An 18,652-nucleotide genomic window follows, 5' to 3' on the forward strand; every position below is an offset into this window, starting at 1 on the left:
AGGAGTTGAAAATTCTCGGACGTTCAAAAACTTGTGGGGTGAGATCAAAATACTTTTTGATCAATGATCTTCAAGTGTTATTCAAGCTTCAAGTAAACACGATCGTTACCGACTTCAGAAGATCTACACTCAACGGTACGTGTATGAAGCCTTTTTGTAAAAACTCTCACGGGTTTCTCTATGTATCGGTCTATCTCTTAATTGATTTGTCTCTCTCCAATATATAGACTAGAATCCTTCCGTGTAGATGTTTCCTTGTAGACATAGGAATTCTCTAGATTTTATCATTTCAAATCTACACTACATGAAAAATGATTTTTCTCATTAGATATGGATACTGATAAAGTTTAATAATATCACAAATCAAAGTTAATCAAGGAAATAAATAAACGTATATAAAATTACTTCATGTCCAAGAAAGGCAAAAAAGATATAGAATAGATCTTTTTCAAATAGGATGATTTTAAGGAATAAAATATTCCTTTCACGAGGAGTGGAAAGAATCTGCGGAAATTCTATCGGTAAGAAAGAAATAGGCAAAATAGCGAGCCTCGTGGCTCCAGGGACGGGGTTTACCACGAAGTTGTTATGTTGGCGGCTCGGGGCCTTATGCAGTGCACACTTGCAAATCTGGTTACAAAGAATTACATTAATTAAAAATTTATTTAAATTTAAATTTCAAAAAATTGCAACTCACTCTCCGTTATACTGTATTTTTTTTACTTACGTGTGTTTCAGCGTCAGAAACTACAGAAGAGAGCCCAGTGGTTACGAGATTCTTTTGCAGACGCACAGACGGCCTGATGGGACATTCGCAGACTAGAGAAATCCCAACGGATATTAGTTGTACGTAAAACGTTACTTTTATTAGTTTTGTTACTCTACATATTAAAATTTTATTACCTATATTTGTCTTCATAATTGGTTGGGGAAATAGGAGGTGGAGCATCGTATTAGCGACCACTACACGGTTATGCAGAGTGGAGATATGCAGAGTGAAGGGAAGCATCTATCGGTCAAGGAGGTGAATGCAATTTGTATGGATGTCGTCGGTGGTGTAAATGATCGACGGGTATCTGGAGTACCGGGTCTTGTTGCAGAGACCATATACCCGGATGAGATGACGCCTCGTCCCCTCGGGCCTAGTCAGATGAAGGTCATCTAATAGCGGCGCACGATGAGGCGATTCGCACCTGCCAGAGAGAAGGAGGCGCAGACAACTAGAGAGGCGACAACAGACAACCAGATAGGAAGACGGCAATAGTTTTGTTAGTTGCGGATGAGTCAGATGTGAGCGGAAATGATGAATAAGTTTATAATCTTCCATTCAAAAACGTGGTAAGCAGAAAATGCCGCAGCCCGCTAAGGACACAAGTGCTCAGAGAAGCAGAGGCATTGTTGCGTATTTCAGACAACCACACCATCAGAACGAAGACGACGACGACGGGGGCGATGACGACGACGGGGTACGACGACAGATGATATACATAAAACCCGGGATTGGGGACTCAGTTTTTAGAGCCGTAGATTACTGTATCGAATTAGTATATAAATGTTTGAACTATTAATTTGTTATGATGTGTTATTTTTTCTTAATTATTAGCAGTTATTTAATTATTATTATCGTGCAAATAATATTAAGTGAATATCAAAAAATTTTAATTACAATCTAAATTATATATTCTTATAGAGCACTGTCGTTTTTGTTCAAAAATATATTCAGTTGATGCGACGGTTTTATTTTAAAAACGGGTTTTCCAAAATTGTGGCAAATTGTTTCCAGGGTTTTTTAAAAATCGTGGCAAATATTTTCGACGATTATTAAAAAATCGTAGCAATATTATGCGCGAATATTTTTAATAAAATCGTGGCAAATACTTGCTACGATTTTTTTAAAAACCGTTGGAGAATAGTTTCCACGGATTTTAAAAAAACCGTCGTAATGTGTTACGACGAGAGAGCCTTTCCTACGCTTTAAAAAAACATTCGCAAAAGCGTTCACAAAATACAATATGCGACGCTTTTTGCGACGGAAAAACTCGTCGCAAAAATTGAGTTTTTTTGTAGTGTGATATTGTCGTGGTCCTAAATACATTGGGCCGAAGCTATTATTCTTGTTCTTCCGTCGCAAAAAGCGTGAGTTGTTTTTTTTTTTGTAGTGTGATATTGTCATGGGCCTAAATACATGGGGCCGAAGCTATTATCTTGTCGTAAATATTATTCTAGAAGGGATGACTTGGGAGAGGGGCAAGGGGAATATTTTAGGGGAAAATGGTTAGAGGTAGGAATTCACGTTTATTGTATTTTGATCTTACTAGCTTGTGCTAGGGTACTTACTAGCTTATGCTAGGGGCAAGAAGATTGAATGCATTATTCTTGTAAAGTGTGTTAGTAAAGTGTGTTAGGAGATTTAGATCCTAACAATTGTTTCGTTACCTGCCGGATCCGATAAAGGGAGAAGAGGAATGATTGGAAGTACTAGAGAAAAAAATTATAAAAGTGCAAGAGAATATGAGATCGATGAAGGAGAATTTAAGCTATCTTGAAAAATCTATGTCTAAGCTTGCAAAATCTCAGGCTAGAATGGAACAATGGATGAAAAGAACAAGGAGGGTCGATGCAGTTCAACAATATGGACTCAACGAACCCCTGTTGAAGGAGTTTCACCTTAATCCACAGAGAGGCAAAGCAATTCAGGAGGAAAAATTTTCGGAGAAAAGGAAATATCCTTTCGGGAGAGTGAGGAGTTCACTAACCAAATCGTAGGGGACTCTGATAAGCAGGCTGATGAGAAGGCAGAGGAGAGTACAGAGGAATATCATGATCCATTTACAAATATGCAGATCGTATCAATAACAGATTTTGGGGGAGTTCAGGAAAAAGGTGAATTCTCAACAGACGAAATGATTGCAATTGAAGAGAAGCAAAATATTGAAGAAAATTCCATGGATCCGATAAAGATGAAGGAGAAGAGAGATCTCCGATGAGGATTTATACCAAAATTTGCTGGAATAGACCTAATTGGATAGCCTTCCAAAGCTGAACCATACTCTGAATTGACCATCTCCGATCAATCACCGAGAAAACATGTTCAGTTGTCCAGAGGATTTCTGCCCATCTTTGGTTTCAGGGGACTAAAAAAAAGGGTTCGAGAAAATGTAACGTACACTTGCTTCCAATGGGTTAACAAGAAGAAGGATTCAGATAAGGCAACATATCCATGCAACATCGTCTATTGGAAGCCATGGTGGCGGAATTCAGGGCTTCAAAGCGAAGGGTTGCAGATTAAAAAATTTGAGTGGGCTTGGGCTAAATTAGCATGCATAGGCCTGGGTTTAAGGGGCCCAGAGAAAAAAATTGGAGCAACCATAATAAGGTTGGGCTGAACGCAAAAAATCTTGTATACAAATGGATTAATAGTTGGGACATGGAATGGGCCCTATAGATTAAAAAACACTCAGATCAGGGCGATGCAAGTAAAATTATTAGACGAGGCGCAGATCGAGAATGGAAGAACGAGCAAGGGGTGTTGCGCTTGACGTTTATGCACGAAATTAAGGTGGGAACAAGCATCCGAGTAAGCCAATTGCAAGCACATAAAGAATTGGAAAAAATAAAGGACATGGAAAAGGGTTCAATGAAGCCGATAGCAAACATCCTATAAGTAAGCGGAAGGAGACTAGATGGCAGAGTCAAGATTTGAAAGGGCCTAAGATTTCAAATTGAAGCTCATAAATCAACTTTTGGATCGAGTAAAAGGTAAGCTTCAAATTAATAATATGAGATCCTTTGATATGATGAGTGGATATGCACTTTTTGTATGGGAGGACAGGGATGACAGCCACAGTTATATCTATAGATCATTATCAAAGGAGTTGGGCCCGCAGATCCTTAAAAAGGACATCGTTGAATTACGGTTAGAGATGGGTATCAAGTTACAGTGAGTGGAAGGAGTGATGAATTGAAGATTGAAATAGGAACATGTGTGTTCTTTATTATTACTTCAAGAGCATCTTTTGGGATAGATCATGAATTGACTGGGGTATTGTATCTTTTGATAGTCAGCTCCATTGATATTCTTGTTTGTTTACCGACCACCTTTTTTTTCAAGTGAATTCTTTGAAGGTCAAGATGTATTGGGAGTAGAGCATAACAAAGAGTAAATCTCTAGCAGCTATCGACTTTTATAAGATGAGCAGTGTTTGGCGGACATATGATTCTGTTACATCAAAGGATTTATCCGAAGACTTTATTTTTACGGACACAAAAGTGGGAGCCAGTATGACTCTTGATTTGGACTCGAAATTGCAGGAATTTAACAATGCAGTCAACATTGCTACAATAAGTAGAGTGGCGACTGAAGAGCATCCTCTTGATTTTCTGCATTTTCGTAATCTGTTTTGCGACCTTGAATTTGAGATAATTGTCTTTTATGTTGGGTGGAAGTATGCGGAATTCGTAGACAAAGAAGTTTCAAGATTCGTCCTAGCTGATTTTCAAGAGGGTGGCATTGTTAGGTGCTTAGGTCCATGGGCACTAAGTGGTCAAGAGAGTGATACTGTCATATGCCTAAATACATTGTGCCGAAGCTATTATCTTATCGTAAAAATTATTCTAAAAGGGATGACTTGGAAGAGAGGCAAGAGAAATATAATAGGGGAAAAATGTTTAGAGTTAAGAATTCACGTTTATTGTATTTTGCTCTTAATAGCTTGTGCTAGGGTACTTACTAGCTTATGCTAGAGGCAAGGAGATTGAATGCATTCTTCTTGTAAAGTGTGTTAGGAGATTTAGATCCCAACAATATCTTATTATTTATAGCATGATAAAAGCTTGACGACGAGAACTTAATTTACAGTACCGAATGCAAAAGTTTAATATCATATAGAAGCCTGTCCTCATGAGATGTTATTAGAGCCTCGAAAGGAGTATCCCCAGCACCGGATGAAAATTTTCTTCTTAGAGAATTTGTCTCTGATTTAGATGGAACCAGCAACATCCATGTGACATCTCTTACCTTTTCCTTGCTAATGTGAGTATAGTCACTATAATCTTCAACTCCCTTCAACATGTCCAATAATCCATTCAAACATTCACGATCTGATCTCATCTCCGTATATAAATGACCCCATTGCGAAGAATGAAACTTCCGCTGGCGAAAAATCAATGAGAAGGGAAAATCCAAAAGTTCCACTTTGTAAATAAGTATTGTCCAAATGGAATCACCGACAACTTCTTGGTACACGAGCTTCGGCATCTAAAATAAAATCAGTTTAGAAAATATGTTTAAAAATTTCTCAACTAGCACTCTGCTCAACCCTTTGGAATCACCGACAACTTCTTGGTACACGAGCTTCGGCAACTAAAATAAAATCAGTATATAATATGATCAAGTAATGATTTCTAGGAATCTGCTAAGTTGAAAAAAGCGATTGCAGAGGCAACATCAAAAGATAGTATTGCTGAAATTACGACTCAACTGAAGGTAAATTAGTATTCAAATTGAGTTGTGTGATAAAATTTTCCTGTTCTAGTATGCTATCGAGGAAGAACGTTACCAAGATGCCTCAAGATTATGCCAATGTACAGGAAGCGGTTTGGTAATATACTGATAGCTTTTTGACGCTTTTTATATCTTGATTATCTGGTTTACTGCTTTTGTTTCTCTTGTGATTTTACTCACTTGTGACACAATGATGATAGAAACATTCATGATGTTAATGTCTCTAAATTTATTATACTATAGTACAAAGTCACAAAATTGAAAAATCACATATAAGCGTTGGGCATCAATCCCACCAACAAAACAAGAATATAGAAAGCCAAATACTCCAAACTGATTCCAAAACCAAGATTTCTAGTAACCGAATATTAGAATCACATTAAAAGCACAAAATTGAAAGAATTAATCAAACAAACAAAATGGTTGAAGGCAAATCAAGATTCAAATTCAGAAAAACATGGCTTAAAAAATCCTAGGTAAATCCTCTCCTCAGGTCGCCCTGCCCTAAAATAATCAATAATAGTGCGATAAATGAAACAAATCAAATTAAATTCAAATGGATAAAAATCCTCACGACGCAGCCTGCTAAATCTAGAAAAGAGACTGGAATTGACATTAACACTTCCTAAAAACCGAAGCAAAATCAAGAACGTACCGAAGCAAGATGGTTGTCCGACGAATAATGGTACGGTGGTTTTGCAGATGAAAACTCAAGTCATCGCACCTCTGTACCACCTGAAATCAACAATAAATCAATGTAAATCGTCGGATGAAACAGAGAGCACAAAAACTTGCGACCTAGGGCTTCAGACCTCGAAGGGGCAGACGGTGAGGATGACGGGGCTGGTGGCAGACGGTGCAAAAGGTATGATGGGGGACGATGTCGGGGGTGGGGGACAAGACTAATTCACAGCGAGATTGTTGTAGCACTCGATCGAGAGAAGAAAAATAAGGGATTATTTCTTGCGGTGAGAATGAAGGCAAATTTGGAGGGAGAGGACAGAATAAAATTGGATACGAGGCGTGAAAAGTAATATTTTAAGTAAAAGTTGTAATAATTTTACTTTCCTCAATCTTTGCCGCTCGTCGGCCGCCAACAACACAGTCTAACCATCTTCTTCGACCCTGCAACCCATCGCGATTCCCCAAGTGAAACGCTAGATCTAAAATCAGGAGGATGGGTCGAATTTCTGTTGATGGCAGTGATTGTTGTCCACGATTGGTGGATTAGTCGGAGTGCGGTAGAGGAGGAGGAGGAGGTCGGCTTAAATGGTTTTCTGCCTTGTCTTCACAACTTTAATTTCTTCTCTTTACCACATATTTAAAAAAAAATTCAAAAAAGCCACATGGTGGAGCAACGTTTTTTTTTTTTAATAAAAAAAAAAACACTGCGGGGTAACAAAACTCTATATAATTAGAATTAGTAAGTTGTTTTCTTAAAATAGTTTTTATTGAAATAAAAGAAGGGAATTTCATCCATCCATTAAAATGATCAAGATAGATTCTAAGAAGTTTATTATAATATATATATATATATATTATACACATTGTAGATCATCTCATCATACACTCTGTAAACTACCGATCTATTAAGCTAACCATGGCTGGAAAAAGTCAGTACCAGCGATTGGAATTGATTTGGGCACCACTTATTGGCGGCATGATCGTGTAGAGATAATACCTAATGATCTAGGCAACCGCACAACGCCTTCTTTTGTAGCTTTCAGTGAATCCGAACGTCTCATCGGCGACGCTGCCAAGGATCTAGCCTCCCTGAACCCAACGAATACCGTTTTGGTAAGATATTTATCATTATTATTCCCAATTTCTTCATCATTATGAATGTTTTGATCGCTCGGAACAAAAATGAAAAAGTTCTGGCCTTATATGGGTGGTCGAACCATTTACTGTTTTATGTTGCATAACCAATTAATTAATTCTGCAGATGCTAAGAGGTTAATTGGTAGGAGATTCAGCGACCCTTTGGTCCAGAGTGATAAGAAACTCTGGCCTTTCAAGGTCATTTCGGGCCGCGACGATAAACCCCTGATTGTGGTCAACTACAGAGGTAAGGAGAAAGAATTTGTAGCCGAAGAGATTTCTTCCATGTTCCTCACCAAGACGCGGTTGTTACTGTGCCAGCCTACTTCAACGACTCCCAGAGGCAGGCGACCAAGGATGCCGGAACCATCGCTGGACTTAATGTCTTGCGTATCGTTGTTGAACCCACTGCTGCAGCCATCGCATATGGTCTCGACAAAAAGCTTAGCCGCTCTAGTGAAAAGAATAACGTGCTCATTTTCGACCTCGGAGGAGGGACCTTTGATGTGTCCCTTCTCACAATGGAGAATAGTGTGTTCAAGGTCAAGGCAATAGCTGGTGACACCCACCTTGGAGGAGAGGATTTCGACAACCGAATGGTCGACTATTGCGTTCAGGAGTTCAAAAGAAAGCACAAAAAGAAGGACATGAGTATGAATCCCCGAGCGTTGAGGAGGTTGAGGACATCTTGCGAGAGGGCCAAGAGGAATCTATCTTCGGCTACAGAAGCAACTATTGAAATCGATTTTTGTTTTACTATAACTCGCAAAAAATTCGAAGAACTCAACTTGAATTTGTTCAAGAAATGCATTAAACATGTTGAGGAGTGCTTGGATGATGGCAAGATGGAGAAGAAAAGTATACACGACGTGGTGCTTGTTGGCGGATCCACTAGAATCCCAAAGGTGCAAGAACTGCTGCAAGATTTTTTCAATGGCAAAGAGTTGTGCAAGAGCATTCATCCCGACGAGGCCGTCGCTTGCGGTGCAGCGATTCTAGCGGCGGTATTGACTGGCCAAGGCAATGCAGAGGTTCGAGACATAATGTTATGCGAAGTCAACGCCTTTTGTCAAAGGAGGTGTGTGTTATGAGTGTGGTGATACCAAGAAACACAGCTATTCCTACAAAGATGGAGGAGGAATATGTAACAACTTACGACAACCAAACCGCTGCACTGATCGAAGTGTTCGAGGGAGAAAGCTGGGCTAGAACGATAGACAACTTCTTCTTGGGCGAATTCGAGCTCACCGGCATTCGCGGGGAGTTTCTGAAGTAGCCGTCTCCTTTGAAATCGATGTCAATGGGATCTTGAATGTTTCTGCTGAGAATCGAACAAGTGGGAGTAAAAACAACATGACAATCATCAACGACAAAGGCAGGTTATCCGCAGAAGAGATTCGGAGAATGCTGCAAGAAGCAGAGTTTTTCAAGGCCGAAGATGAGCAGCATAGGAGGAAATCCGAGGCCAAGAATGCACTCGAGAATTATGTCTACGACATGAATAGCAAAATAAAAAATGGCATGAATTTCGCTTTCAAATTGACATATTCGGAGAAGAAGAAGGTTGAACTCGCGATTGAGCTGGCTAAGGACTGGCTGGACAGCAAAGAACTCGCCGGAGAAGACGAGTTGAAGGATAAAAAGAAACAAGTAGAGAGCATCTGCGACCCCATCATTGCAAAGATGTATTCCAATACTGCTCCTAAGATTGATGGAGTTGATTAAGGTTAAGTTCTAATGAATCATTCCACATAATTGGCTTGATTATAATTCTGTGTTTGTGTTAAGTTTGTTTTGGCTTGTAGGTTTTTGAAAATAAAATATGCACAACCCATTCAACAAGATGATAATAATAATAATTTAAAAATCATAGTATTATTATTATTATTATTATTATTATTATTATTATTATTATTATTACTATTATTACTATTATTATTCTATTTCTATTACCCTTATAAATATAAGGATTTGAATTGGGAATTTACTTCAACGGCACTATTTTTGAAAGTTCTCCTTAAATTGATTCTCCTTGTTTTTTTTTACTTGTTATAATATCCCCTTAAATTCATAAATTACATTAAAGTAAATTAAATCCCGTATTTATTATCAGTATGCCCTTTTTCCCAAGTTTTTTGTATGGCTCCATTATAGACATATGGTGACAAATTCTTGACGACATCGACGGCCTCTCATCTCGAGATTTCTAGGCCCCAAGAATACCTATAGGTAGTGTGTGCCTAAGTTGTTTTCCATGCGTTTGAATGGTTTTTTTTTCTTCTTCTGAATAGCTTCCTGCCATGAATGGTATATTTACCATATTCCAATTCCAACATTAGATCATTTTTTTTCAGTTTGTTGTTCTATTATTCTATTTCTATCGGAGTATTTTTACACCTATTTCTAATGAATTGTATGTCGATATTAAATTATATTGAAGATACAATTTATGGATGTTCTGAAGAAATATTTATTTCCTCTGGAGATTGAAATACGTTAAATGCTTCAGTTTTGAGTCTATGGTCTATTCTTATATGGTCTAATACTGTGTCTGTGGAGTGTTTTTTTTTTTTTTTTAAGAAAAAAAATGTATACTAATCATTTTGTTATTTAAGATATTGGATTCAAGGATCTGAATGTAAACTTGAATTTCTCTTGTTTGAATCCATAATTCTGAAACATATTTATTTATTTGTTTATAAAAACTATGAATCAATATTTATAAGAATTAAAACAAATTATTTGACTATACTCATTCACAAAATTTACGAACATTCATAGTATAACCAAATTTGTTATCCACGTTCAACAAACGTACTTTTTGCTAGTTATTATAAATATGTGAGTTTATTTATAAATTTACATGGCTATCTTTTTACATTACTACTCTTATTATTTAACAATAATCCAAGATGAATATTCAATGAAGATTTGATAAATCAACGTCGAAACAGATGTTATCATATATCTCAATAATATTTGTAAACTAATTATCAAGATACCCAAAATTTTTATTCTATCTCCAAAAATATCTCGATGACATAAAATATACTAATACAAAATATCATAAATTAACTATTATCACAAATAAATAATTAACAATAAAAGATCCCTAAACGTAATTTAGAAAAATTACGGTTTTCACATTATCAGTTTCCAGTTAATCACACAAAACTGAAGTAATAATATCAGAAAATAAAGAACATAAGATTTACGTGGTTCGGTCCAAAATTAGCCTACGTCCACGGTGGAGCAAATCTTATTAAGACTGGAGTTTTACAAGTATAGACCGTAAGTTACAACCTTCAAGAACTCACACAAAACTGAAAACCAAAGTTTGCATTCCTTTGATTCCCTCTTCAATCGCTCATGTTTAAGCCGCTCTTAAATTCACTCACATAATTTGATTTTCTCTTGCAAAACTGAACTCTCCTTATCTTCTAAAACTGACTAATATATATATATATATATATATATATATATATATATATATATATATATATATATATATATATATATATGAAGACGACTAATATTGACGTGTAACTGCTTGCGTACCCTCCCGAAAACATTCTCTCATGACATTCCCTTGATGTTTGTTTGACAATAATCTGACAATCGCTAACAACCTTGTACTATTTGTACTAGAGACTAGATGATCACTGTCTAGCTAATCACCCAGTTGCGCAGGGACAGCTAATCACCCAGTTGCGCAGAGGTCAACTGAAGTACTGAACACATCCAACTGATTAATTTCTTCCTCGACTGATTCCAAAAAGGAGTACCAAGACTGATTCAGTCTATGTTGCCTAGACTGCTTCTCTTCTTCAGTTTAGTCTCTCCTCAACTATTCTCCTAAGTTCAGTTTTGTGTTCATTTTGGGTTTGTCACTTCAGTTTGAAGTAGGGCACCAGTTTCCCACTTTCAGTCTATTTATCTCACTTCAGTTTCGGTCCCCTCAGCTGAGTTCAGCCAGCTTCGTAGACACATCAGTTTTATCAAATCTCCACCTTGTCTTAAAGATGGCTCCACCTAAACCTCCTTTCAGTTTTCTCCTGGTAAGAGCCCATGCACCATTCCAATCAATTCCAAACAATGTTTGAACTTTCACTGAGGTAGTGGTTTGGTCATTGCATCCGCTGAATTGTCTTCAGTCTTGATTTTCTCAAGTTTCACTTCTCCCTTAGATATTAAATCTCTAACAAAGTGCAACCTGGTGTCAATGGATTTTATGGATAAATATTCATATAATCGTATTAATATGAAAATAATTGGAATAAATTATAACTGAATCCAAAAATATTTTTATTCGAAACCAAATCCTAACTAAAAACCAAAAACACCTAAGATCCACGGCCTAAATTAATTTTTATTTTTTTTCAAATTTCATCATTTATTAATTTTAATTAAATTATACATATAAATTGTTACTTAACTAAAACTGTACTGTCTCGTTATAAATTTGTTATAATTTTTTAAATAATTAAATTGTCAACACATAAAACTTACCAGAAGAAATGTTTGAATCTTATAATCATTTTGACAATGAGGTTCGATTAGAACCTTGCCCTCAACTCATGTTTGATCGGTTAACGGATTTTATGGATAAATATTCATATAATGGTATTAATATGAAATAATTGGAATAAATGCCTAAAAAATTATATAATATTCATTAATAAACAATCAAACAAATAAGCATATAAAATAATGCTTAATGTGATCATAAAGATAATTTTAAAAATTTGATGACCTGAATCATATTCATATACATATGTTCACGATGAGATTTAAAATAATTTCGTAAAATTGATGCATAATCCAAATTCCAAACTACTTTATTCTTTGCATATCAAGTAATTAATATATTTTTATTTTGAAAATTAAACAAAAGAAATGCATACGATCATGAATGATATCCATAGTTCATAATATAGGAATGTTAGGATAAGTGAATGTGAGATGATTTTAGCACAAGACATTCAAGAATCGGTCATTGTGGATAAATTGCGTAACTTTTCTTTTAAAACCAAATTCGAAGTAAAATGAAAATAATATAAAATTTCTAACATCTTTATCTCTTTTTCTTTTTATATTCTTCTACAAATTTCATCATTTATTAACGGATTTTATGGATAAATATTAATTCATATAATCGTATTAATATGAAATAATTGGAATAAATGCCTCAACTCATGTTTGATTAGTTAACGGATTTTATGGATAAATATTAATTCATATAATCGTATTAATATGAAATATTTGGAATAAATGGCTCAAATCATGTTTGATTAGTTAACGGATTTATGGATAAATATTCATATATGAAAATAATTGGAATAAATTATAACCGAATCCAAAGATATTTTTATTCGAAACCAAATCCTAACTAAAAACCAAAAACACCTAATTAATTAAGATCCACAGCTATCCTAAATTAATTAATACAATAAAAAGAAAGAATTTCACGCATGGACATAATCTTTGTCAACACCTTGAGCATGCGGCGGCCAGAAAGGAAAATGTGGGGGGAAATGGAAGCCACCGGCGGGCATCGGGGGCAGAGTGAAAGGCCAGTGTGGCGGCTTGAATCCGCCTGCGGGTAGTGGTGGCAGAGTGAAAGGAGGCCAGTGTGGTGGCTTGAACCCGCCGGCGGGCAGCGGCGGGAGGGTGAAAGGAAAATGGGGAGTCCACTGGAAACCGCCTGCGGGCAGCGGCGGAAGGGGGAAAGGAAAATGTGGGGGGTGCGGCCATAGATGAGGAAAGCCAAAGAAACAGTCTACTTCTTTTGCGGCGGCGCTTGGTTTCGTTTCTTCACCGGCGCCATTGTTCACGGCGGCGGTGTGGGTGGCGTGAGTTGCACTTAAACCACCCGAGAGGCATATAAGGAGAATTAGGAGAACAATGGAAGAGCTTCTTTCCGCCATTGTCTTGAATTTGAAGTGAAAAATGTTGGGTTTAAGACGTTAATTTATAGAGTATAGTTGAGTGTGGTGAAAATACTAGAAGAAATCTTGATGGAGTATCATCTCTTGTTTGTTATAATGATGATAAGTCTTGGATATTTCGAATTTAAATCTTGTTAGATTTATTAATAACAAATTTATATATATATAAATTTTCAGCTTGTCTAATCAATGATACTCAACTCGTTCTCAACCACTAAAACTCGATATCGTGTTTTAGTTATGCGAAAAATAAAAAAAAACAACTAAAAACCGGATTTTAATGGTCGTGAACGAGGTGAAAAAATATTGTTGGGCAGATGAAAAGTTATATATATATATATATATATATATATATATATATATAAACACATGAAAAGTCCTCACGCGCAGAAATATTTATTGCTATAAAAGGAAATATTTATCAATATGATATGTACTAATTTCAATTCAAATATTGAAATTTGATTAGATGTTGTCATTATTCTTAAATTTGAGTTCATATTTTTTTTGTCATATACAAGGTTCAATTAATTTCAGTCTCTTGCTTTATTAATACTAATGATTGAGGCTCACGGATTACATGTGCAACATAAGAGATAAAAACTATGTAAATAAAAAAACTAGAAATCTTGATGGAGTATCATCTATCTCTTGTTTGTTATAATGATGATAAGTCTTGGATATTTCGAATTTAAGTCTTGATAGATTTATTAATAACAAATCTATATATATATATATAAACAAATGAAAATTAGTCCTCGTGTGCAGAAATATTTATTGCTGTAAAAGGACATATTTATCAATATGATATGTACTAATTTCAATTCAAATATTGAAATTTGATTAAATGTTGTCATTATTCTTAAATTTGAGTTCATATTTTTTTTGTTCATATACAAGATTCAATTAATTTCAGTCTGTTGCTTTATCTTACTAATTTATTAAAGTAGAGACCATCTAATTAACAAATTTTCAATTAATTGGTGAAGCTTGATTTAAAATTACAATTATTTCCTAACTTAATTTTCAATAAAATCAAAATTATTAGGCAAAATAGTCATTTTATATGGCTTCCTTTTTTCTATCAATTAGATGTTTACTTTGTGTCATTTGATGCTATTTTATTTATAAAAATGACACTCACTTTATAAGATATATCTATTTTTTGTTAATATTTATTTAGGAAAACATTATGTTTTAATTGTTTATTATTTTTTAATTTTACAATTTATTATTTATTGTCTTCGTAAAAAATGAAGTGTACGAGCACGCAACGCGTGCAACGAAATACTTGTTAATACTAATGATTGAGGATCACGGGTTACATGTGCAACATAATAGATAAAAACAATGTAAATAAAAAAAACTAGAAATCTTGAAGGAGTATCATATATCTCTTGTTTGTTATAATGATTATAAGTCTGGGATATTTCGAATTTAAAACTTGATAGATTTATTAATAACAAATATATATATCTATATAAACATATGAAAAGTCCCCACGCTATTATTGCTATAAAAGGAAATATTTATCAATATGATATGTACTAATTTCAATTCAAATATTGAAATTTGATTAGATGTTGTCATTATTCTTAAACTCCAGTTATTATATTTATATATATATCTATATATATATTGTTCATATACATGGTTCAATTAATTTCAGTGTAACTATATAAAAAATTGAAATTTCAGTCTCTTGCTATATTAATACTTGTGATTGAGGCTCACGGGTTACATGTACAACTTAATAGATAAAAACCAGGTAAATAAAAAAATTTGAGAAATGTAATGAATAAATAAATATATGGATTGGAGATAATTTGATAAGCAGTTCATTTAAGTTTTAATTAAAGAGGATAATGATTAATTGTCATTATTCTCTAAAATATATTTAATATGTTTAAATTAAATATATGTTTGCATTGATTATACCATTTTATTTAATTTCGATAATGATTTTCAATTATGCGTTACTTTTATATATTTAATTGTCACTATTCTCTAAAATATTATACTGAATAAAATATAACTTTTTATATAATATTTCATTTGTAAATTTTTCGGTTAAGGCTTCATTATGAAATTTTGGTTTATTGGTTGTTCGTGAATTTGTATTATTATTATTATTAGCTATTATTAGCTATCGGAGCACGTGATTTTAACGTGCTCAATAATTTAATTATTTAAAAAATGTAAAAAATTATTACGGAAAAGAATATGCATGAGATTTTTAAGAAAAATAGAGATAAAGATGTAATAAAATAGTGGGAATAATTTAATAAAAATTGATAAATGATGAAATTTGAAAAAAATATATATAAAGAAAAAAAGAGATAAGGATGGTATAAAATAGTTGGAATAATTTAGTCATTTAAGATGTAACACGAAAGAGGAGTGTGTTAAACTTAGGGGTAAAATGAGAAAAAAAAATTTGTTGTGATTTGACATACCGAAAACTGTTAGTACAAGGGGTGGAAGTATTATAATAATAATAATAATAACTAGTGGACGTGGCATATGCGTTACGTGTGTAACATAAAACATGAATATTATGTGTATTATTTGTAGTACACAATTTTTTTTCAAGATATTTGATTTTATTGAACAAATAAAACCAAAATATTGTTTTCAAAATTGAAAATCTATAGCAACATACTTCATACAACATGAAAAAAATATCGAAAAAACTATAGTATGTGAGTAATACTGATACATTTATTAATTGTTGGGTTTAATTATGATGAAAAAACTTTTGTTTTTCTTTTTTTCAACCAATGAAATTATATATCATGATGAAATAATATTATACAAAAAATTAGGCATAATTAAATAAATTAAACTTTTAATAAATACACATCTACAATATAATCAATGCATATTTGGTAGATAATCACATAACTTCAAAGGCATGTCAATATACACTAAAATATGGAATAATAGATTCATTGTAAACACGTATATAAGCCACACCAACATAAAATGACTATCAACCAAAAGATGATTGAACATTAGCTCCTAGTATGTAGTAAACATATTCTAACATTAATTTAAGTATAACTCCTACACTAACAACATCAATTAGGGCATGAATATTTATATACAGACTAACGATAGTGTGAAGACCCAACCTTCAGCTTTCAACAACAATAAAGAAACAACAATACCTTATGGAATCAAGAATCAAACGCACAATAATTTTAAAATTCAAATCTGAATGGGACTAGTTGTAACAAAAAAATCGAGGAGAATAATGGCTCATGAAAGGGGATAAATGGCCATGAATGAGAGACCTTTCAGCTATATTTTTGAAACCTATAAATATACATCAGCTGAAGGGATAAATCACATCCAAAGACATAGCAAAACACCTCCTCAAATTCGAAACATGAGCTCCTATATTTTGAGCATTTCTGCAGTTGTTTGAAGGTCATCTTCAGAAATTTTTTTTCCGCCAATACATATATCATAATATGATCTCCACCGTTCACAATGTACCTTTTATGTTATACATATTTTGTCCAAATTTTAACCCAATCCAACGGTTAGATTTTTGTAAGAGTCCTTCTCAAGAATACTGCGCATAATTGATGCGAGAAGATAGCACCTTCTGTTTTTTTGTCCATAAACCAATCCAAATGACAACCAAATTCAATCTCAATCATTCAAAACTTGTTTCACCTCTATATCTATCCAAATTTCATCACGATCCAACGGTTCAACGTGACGCAAATGCTTCTGCAACGTGACTAATTTTCAAGCATATGAAAATCCATAAAATTATTCTTGCTATCCTATTCTCGAGCAAGAAGCCCATCAGATTTTCTAATCAATTTCGAAGCACATCAGTAGCTGAATTTATGTCCAAGAATCGATCGAAGATCAGTTGGCCAAGGCCGAGTAGATACTACAACTTTTGACCATCGAATTCTGCACAAGATCGAGAATTTTAATGTCTTTATGTTCGATCATTCCAACAAGTTTCATTCACATTTGATTCAAGAGAAACAGGTAAGTGGGCTTTTATACCTACATTCTTGATATAAGTCTTTATACTTATATCTATTTTTGTGTGAGTTACGTTTTACAAAATAAATACATATATGTTTTTGAAAACTTGATCGGCATGATATATATATTCATTTGACTTGATATACTGCCTTGAATTCATTGGTTGTTCGATATTAGATATAATATTTGAAGCATGTTAGAATTATTTGAAATATATTGTTAAGATTTGATTTAAAAATTGTTAAGGAATTTTCGATGATTTGATTTGATATGGCCCTAATGCGGTGGGTTATAATAATTGTTCCTTTGCCCTCGCCCCTGGACTGATCAATAGACTATGAAAAATGAGATGATTTTCAGTGCTACGTTTCTTTTGTATTTGTGTTAGATTCAACATGCTTATCCTATTTCGAGATTTTGATTATGATCTGTATATGCATATGTAAATATATCTTTGATGTTTATTATGCTTGATCGGCCCCTACTTGCTGAGTGTTTTCTAAAACACTCACTCTTTACTTCCATCCTCAGATAATGAAGAAGATCAGCTAGAAGAGGATCATGAACAACAACTATTTTGGGATTGGTGATTAACTTGAGATACGAAGATTCACGAATTTATTTCATTTTTATTTCTTACTACGTTATCGCTTTTGCACTTGTGTTTTCTCTGCAAAAACAGTTATGGTTTATGAAATAAACTGGTTTTTGGCAAATGATTTGTACTACAAGGCTTGTTGTTTCAATGTTAAATTTTTAAATAATGCCGATGTTAACTAGGCCCGGTTTCGTGGTGTGACATTTAAGTGGTATCAGAGTCATCAGGTTCTATAATCCAGATGAGAGGAGCTTCTTACTAAGGAAAAAAAAATTCAGTTGTGAAGCAGCCCTAGTTCAGATAGACCAGCTGGGACAATAGACCAGTTGGGGGAGAAAGAATACGATAAGACAAAATAGCTGGCTGATAGAATAAATTTGTTAAGAGTAATCTGATTCTAGAATGAACTTCATTTTTGTCCTTGAACGAGTTATGGGACGTGCAAGTACTCAAATCAAGTTAGCTACAATCCAACACCAGTTAGCTCAAAGTATGCACATGAAGAAGAGTCAATAGAAGTAAACATGCCTGAAAATGCGACATACTAAGCTTATCACCAAAAGGAGAAATTTTATTTCATAGACCTGCCACACAATATCTTGTTTATTTAACTAAGGGTAAACCAATTAAGGATGATTAGAGTTAAGAGAAACTTAGTTAAATGGATTTAGACTTGAACTATCCAATTAAAAAAAATATGGTTTGTATATATTTAGAAAAGAATTCAAATATTAGTGATCCATATAATAGGACTTTGGTTAGGTAATC

The 18,652-nt window shown here is 34.0% G+C and overlaps 1 long non-coding RNA gene and 1 pseudogene across 1 annotated transcript; one reads left to right on the plus strand and one right to left on the minus strand.

The window, feature by feature from the left end:
- Window positions 1-4,748: 4,748 nt before the first annotated feature.
- Window positions 4,749-6,370, minus strand: LOC140867573 (uncharacterized). The gene is made up of 3 exons (XR_012145191.1): window positions 6,316-6,370; window positions 6,159-6,238; window positions 4,749-5,257 (listed from the first exon to the last, which is right to left on the minus strand). It is a non-coding gene; the product is annotated as an uncharacterized lncRNA (long non-coding RNA).
- A 999-nt stretch (window positions 6,371-7,369) lies between these two features.
- LOC140862918 (heat shock 70 kDa protein 4-like) lies at window positions 7,370-9,049 on the plus strand (annotated as a pseudogene).
- Window positions 9,050-18,652: the final 9,603 nt, after the last annotated feature.

Source organism: Henckelia pumila, chromosome 4, assembly GCF_033568475.1.
Source record: "Henckelia pumila isolate YLH828 chromosome 4, ASM3356847v2, whole genome shotgun sequence".
In the NCBI taxonomy this organism is placed as follows: domain Eukaryota; kingdom Viridiplantae; phylum Streptophyta; class Magnoliopsida; order Lamiales; family Gesneriaceae; genus Henckelia; species Henckelia pumila.